This window comes from Cynara cardunculus, assembly GCF_001531365.2.
Source record: "Cynara cardunculus var. scolymus isolate 2C chromosome LG 3, CcrdV1, whole genome shotgun sequence".
Taxonomy (NCBI): domain Eukaryota; kingdom Viridiplantae; phylum Streptophyta; class Magnoliopsida; order Asterales; family Asteraceae; genus Cynara; species Cynara cardunculus.
In genome coordinates this window covers 6585487-6592610 of record NC_037530.1, presented here as the reverse complement: position 1 = coordinate 6592610, position 7124 = coordinate 6585487, and positions in this window count along the sequence as shown.

Here is a 7124-nt window from a genome sequence, read left to right as displayed (position 1 = left end):
GTTTTGTTATTTATATCTATTAATATAAAATAACTGAAAGAAGTATAATTTGGAGTAGTTTGGTAGAGAAAGTATAGTTTTGATACACGATATACAATTGAAAATTATACTTTCAATGTAGATAAGGCGTGTTCCAAGTACTGATATTGGATAGTCATAAAGATTGACATCCTATGGTTGAAAATCGAGATTGTGAAGAACTGGTTAAAGTCAACTAGAGATGCACAAGGTCTAGACTTTTTCAGACCTAAGCCTAAGGTGCCGTTTACCAAACGCTTACCAAGTCACTTTACTTTACGGGATGAATATGACAAAGACTAAGAATCTTACTCGGTAAGAGCGAATGCAAGAATCTCAAGTCTTACCCAATAAGTGAAAACGAGGACTCTTACCATGGTCAGCGCTTACCGGGATAAATTGTTGCATACGATGCGTTTTAGTGAATAAAATCTTGTCCGGTAAGTAAGCGATAGTGTTGAATTTTACCGGTAAGTGCTTATCGGATAAGTGTTTAGGTAACCGGCCCCTAAGCCTTCCAAGTTCATTTTCAGTGAGGAAAAAAATTCCTGAACTTTATCAGGCCTAGTTCAGGACTTAGGGTTGAAAAATGGTGCGCCATCGAACTTTTTCAGATTAGACTTTATTGGAAAATTTCTGACTTGACCATGCTTTACCAACTTTTTCCCTAAGATTTCTGTTAGGTCGGGCTTTGAGGCCTGGTTTCAGGCCTACTAGGCCCAACCTTTTATAGGCGGAGCTTCGGGTTTGGTCTTTCTTATGCATCTCCAAACCCAACTATGCCTCTGCTTTAGAGGCAATCAGTTACGTTGATGCATTGTAATTTTTTTAATTGTGCACATTTGTGGATCACTCTTACAAACGTTCGCATGTTGTTGGGCCTGGGATACAATCATGAAATTAAAAGTACCAGAAATTCCTAGAGGTATACCATTGAAAAAAGCTTCCTTGACCAATTGGGTAGATCAATGAAACAGCAGTCGCAGCTGCAACATAAGCTGAATGTGCAACAACAATCTAAGGTCACATTCCCAAACGGAAACTAAGGTGCCGTTTACCAAACGCTTACTCGGGTAAGCGCTTACCAAGTCACTTTACTTTACTGAATGAATATGGCAAGGACTAAAAATCTTACCCGGTAAGAGCGAATGCAAGAATCGAGAGTCTTACCCGGTAAGTGACGACAATGACTCTTACCATGGTTAGCGCTTACAGGGATAAGTTGTTGCATATGATGCGTTTTAGTGAATAAAATCTTATCCAGTAAGTAAGCGATAATGTTGAATTTTACCGATAAGTGATTACCGGGTAAGTGTTTAAATAAACAGCCCCTAAGTTCCATAAAGAAGCAGATACTGGTGGTATTTAATTTATTTAATTTCCATTGTATAAATATAAAGCATATTATCACAATATTAAGAGGTTGTTTGGCAATTGCTGAATGGTTTGGTACATAATGATTAAGTGGTCAGAATAATTAAGAGACTCTCATGATATAATGCAAAATGAAATATAATTGTTTGATAATTGTGTTACAATGAAATTAGGGCTCTTAATGGTTAAAAGAGATTCAGGATACAAAATCATTCAGAGTGTTTTAAAACCATTACAGGACATACTTTTTTTTTACCAAACAAGATTCACCTCTTAACTATTCAAAAATTAATTCTTAATGAAACTATTAAGAGAAAAACAAACAATCCCTGGTTTTGAATCATTCACTATAACAGTGTCGTCATGCTGTCATTTCTCTTATTTATTGTTTATTTTTGTATCAATTTTTAAATTTTGTTTCATGTTTATTATTTATTAAAGTTTTAATATCTAAAAATATATATTTTTTAAACCAAGTGCCAGCACATATTCATCATTGGGCTTAAGGCCAGTTGGGCCTCTTTAGGGAAGTGGATTGTTGAAAGGTCTAGGTGTTTAGAAGGGAATAAAATCGATTATAGTAGTAAAAAGTAGGGATGTTTAAAAAACATTAAAAAAAGACCGAGAAATCGAGTCGAACCGTTTGATTCGAAACTGACAAAATCCGGAAATTGGAAAACTGAAGACCAAAAGAGCAGGGTATTCATGGTTCGATTTTGGTTTTTAATTATAGGTACTTGCAGGTATCTAGGGGTGTTTAGGATTGCTTATTTGAAACAACTTGTGTACAAAAAGTCCTTATCAACTTATTATAAGTTACAATGGTTTAACTTCTTTAAAAACTCCTTATTACCAGTTTGACACCGGTATAAGCTGTTGTGGAAATCATTGATTAATGGTTATAGAGACGGGACCTTCGATTAGAGGTTGTGCAGGCAGTCGCACGTGGGTGGCATTGCGACTTAAGTCGCGCATCCGGTCACACAAGCTAATGTTTCTCCATTTATGAGTTTTGCGTAAATATCAGTTTAAGGGCTATACTTTGGACATTCAGTTGAGGAATTAGTAATGGTTCACTTAGGGGTTATAATTGAGGGATAAACTCATCGTTTAGATGGCCCAATTCAGGTAATCGGTCAGTATGATCCTAGCCTAAAGGTGTACGTTTACACTTGGACTTCAGGTGAGTTTCGTCCTACTAATTCTATGGTAAATGATCAATCGTTAGTCCTTTTCTTATTTTTAAGTATTTTCGCTGCAACTTATGAGATCCAGTTGATTTGGTAGACTTATCTCAGTAATTGTAATGACCGGTTTGGCAAAACATGTTTTTTTTAATATATATAAACAAATAAACTCACACACCATTCTCACCTTTGATGAAGTTTGAACCATTGACCTCTTAGGAGGCCAAATACTCCCATACCGCTAGGTCAAATGCAGCTTGGTTTTGGCAAAGCATGTTATTGGCTATTAAATGTCTATTTTGAGATAGCGGTTAATACACTAAGTAAATGGTAGTTTTTGTTGGTATGTTGGTCCAAACGCCAAATAAAATTGACAAAATTCGAACTTTGATTCATTTCATTGAAATCTAATTCAAATTGGCTTTTATGTAAATAACAATTGAATCGAATAAACCAACAAATTAAAGCTAAATCGAATTAACATATGCTTTATTCCACTGTATTTTGGTCGCCTCTGATTGAAATAAAGCAATAAAAAGGTAGTTGGAACCTTGAAAGTAGAGTTGGACGTTTGGATTATACCTGACATCCTAGAGATGATCGAGCCATTGACATCAGTGATTTGAATTAACTGAGAAAATGATCTTTTTTCTGAAAAACTGGATAAAAATCTATATTTTTTACCAGATAAAACTTGAACTAAATAAAAGTTTAACCAGATCAAATTAGGTCTGGCTGGGACACAATCAAATTCGTAAGCCCGGTATAAATCTTTTTCTATGTAATACTTTTTTAATCAATTATATTCTACCTTTTTTTCCACCACCACCACCACGAACCCAAAGGATATATGCCTAGAGATATGAACGATCCGAACCGAGTCAAGTAGTAGGCTATTCGAGCTCGACTAAAAAAAATAACGAGCTTGAACTTGAGCTCGAATAACTTTTCAATGTAGGGCTCAAGCGTGAGCTCAAATATTTTTTGATTTATCGCGCTCGATTCTCGTTTTAAGGGTTTGAATATGCGATCCATTGACTCGTTTATTGGTTTGAGCTCGATTTATTCATATTTCGAATGAGCCGCGTTGAACATTTGTTGTATGAAGCTTAGCTCGTTAAGTTAAACGAGTCTTATTTTATGTTTGAGAACGACTTGAGTTCGAGAATTATTAAGCTTAAGATTAACGAGCTCGAGTGGCTCATTTAAAGTTTGAGTTGTTGACACCCCAATCTATGCCTTTAACCTTGATGAGTTTTTTAAACTTAGGGACCGTTTACCAAACACTTACCCGGCAAGTACTTACCGGTAAAATTTAACACTATTATTTACTTATCAGGTAAGATTTTAGTCCAACAAAACGACATCGTATGCAACAATTTACCCGGTAAGCGCTTACCGTGGTAAGAGTCGTTATCCTCACTTACCAGGTAAGCCTTTTGGTTCTTGTCTCACTCTTACCGGGTAAGATTTTTGGTCCTTACCATATTCATCCGGTGAGGTAATGTTACTTGGTAAGCGCTTACCCGGATAAGCGTTTGGTAAACGCCACCTTACTAAATTTCCTATAACTAGTTTTTAAGTAAATTCTTCAGTGTCACATTAATGTATGCGCTTATTTCATCTGAAAAATAAGAATATACTGTAAATTAATAATGTATATAAATATGTTATATTTATCAGATATGAAATATAGAACTAAATATACCGGACCGGTCTTGGACAAGGCTAGTCCATCGGTTTCGTATCAAACTTTATCTTACGTGACACCGACCGATTCAAGTCAGATAGGGCTTTTTTGAACTGGTTAACCGTATTTCAATCAGATCAAACATTTTTTATAAATAAAGTCGTACGCAACTGAGGGAGTAATAATTGATCTCCATATTCTGCATGTGGCCGGTTATGCACGTTTAATGTTTGGGTATATTTGTCGGGTATTTGATGATGCGTTAACGAATGTCCGGTAAATTTTTGGACTAACTATCTAAGGGGTTGTTTGTTTACCTTTTAATAGTTCCATTAAGATGCAACATCTAATTCGTTAAGAGGTAAATTTTGATTGACAAAAAAAGTTTGTCTATTAATGGTTTTAAAATCCTCTGAATAATTTTGCATCATGGACCTCCCTTAACCATTTAGCGCCATAATTTCATTGTAAACAATTATATTTCATTTTGCAATATATCATCAGAGCCTCTTAATCATTCTGACTACTTAATCATTTTGCATCAAATCATTAAGCAACTATCAAACAACCTTTAAATAATGAATGTATACGTATGTAATATATAGTTTCAAAAATATCTATACTATATTATAAAGCATTTGACAAAAACTCTTAAAAAACATTTTTTATGCATAAAGTACTGTATATTGATGCATATTACTTAAAATTCAAAATTACAAGTAAAAAAATGCATAAATACAACTTATTAAAGCTCGATGTTTGAATTCGTATAACTAACTGCGGATAAACATAATCAAATAGAGGATAAACATCTCATTTTAAAATATAAAAAATCTAAAATATAGTGAAGATAATTATCGAGTTCTAACAAAATAATTAATTATTATCTTTATAAGAAAATTATATTATTAAACCAAATATAAATTACTTCGTTATTGTACCTAAATTAAATTATAATAAAATAATTGAATTAAAAAATTACATAAAAATGATGAATTTTAAATAGTTAATTTGATACTAATATCGATATATTTTTGTCAAATTTTTATAATATCTTCAAATTTATATATTTTATTAAAAAATAAGAACATCATCGCTTTCTCAAAATCACATAACACCATACTATATCGATTAAAACGAAATATTAAAATCAAGATGTATCTCGCTGCATTACGTGAGTACCCTTCTAGTAATTTTAAAATGTATATTTTTTAGAGTTTATTGTTTAAAAAATTGTTCGTTTTAATATTTTTGTGTGGACATGGTATTAACATGACATGAATGAAACTTGACTTGTTTTTTGTATTATGAGTTTTAAAATATATTTTTCTTCAAACTATATATTATTAAATATTAAAAATTTAAACCACAAACATTTAAAATGTATCTTTAAAAATATGTTTCCAAAATAAAATTAATTGAAAATACGTCTTTTTTTCCTTTCTAATTTGTCCTAAATTTTATGTGATTTTTATAATCTTGATTGGTTTGAGCTTCTACGCTAAAGATCAAAAGTGTCTGGAGATCCAAGGTTTAAATCAAGGAGAAATAAAAAAAAAATTGTGGCCATGGAGGTTTAAATACGGTGACTCTGAGCTACCTGCAAAACAGGTGATCACTCTAGGATTAGTCAGTTCGTATAACTGGTTGAATATCCAGGTTAATCAAATATATATATATATATATATATAGGAGTGATCATATGAAAACCGCTCTCATTTGTGTAAACCGTGCAAACCACCTTCATCTGTCGATTTCATTGTTTAATCTTATAAAATTTTTTCATGAAATTGTTTAATCTTATGAAATTGTTTCATATAATACTTTTTTTGATGAAGTTGTTTCATATATGGTTGTGAAATTGTTTCATATAAGACTTAATGAAACTGTTTCATGTATTTCTCTAACACTAAAGAAACTGTTTCATGTATTTCTTTAAAATTAAAATTATGAAGATGATAATATCTATGATTAACACCCTCCACAATAAAAATGATTAATCAACCTCTCATAATTACAAAAAAATGAATAAAATAAAAAATTATGATTGGTTGAATGCGGTTTGCACGGTTTGTACAAATTGAGTGGTTTGCATTTGATCGCTCCCCTATATATATATATATATAGGTCTAATCAAATTAGAACTAATTAGTTTGTGGTAATTGTGAGGTCTAATATGAGCCAATCATTTTATTATATTAATTGTATTATCTTAATTAAGAAAAATGGTGTATTAGTAATTTTATTAATATTTTCTTAATGGTTGTCAATAAAAGAGATTAATATTGTTTTTTATTAATCAAACAAATTATGGAAGTTTCTTTCTATGAAGTTACAATTGAGAAAATAAAAATATAATTTCTTACTGTTAAAAGTTATTGGATATCGCAGTGGTATCACAGTTGTATTCATCAACCAGATATGGTATCATAGTGTGTATCACAGTATATTTTTGTTATTATATGAAGTGTATCACAACATATTTTTGTTGTTTTACGAAGTGTAATGTTTTTTTCTTTACCAAGTGTATCACATTATGTTTTTTTGTTATTTTATGAAGCGTATCACAGTGTGCATCATTTGTTGATATGATGTTCGTTGGAGAGAATTGAGAGTTGAGAGGAGCGAGAAAAGAGAAGAGAGAAGAAAGGAGGGAGGAGAGAGGATAAATTCAGAATGACTAAAATGTCTTTAATTAATATTTTAAGTTAAAATTACCAAAATTATTAATTTTTTTAATTAAACCTTTGATTTGTGGTTGAGATTGGATCTTACGGTTACCACAAACTAATCAATTCTTCATTGAATGAACCCATATATATATATATATATATATATATATATATATATATATA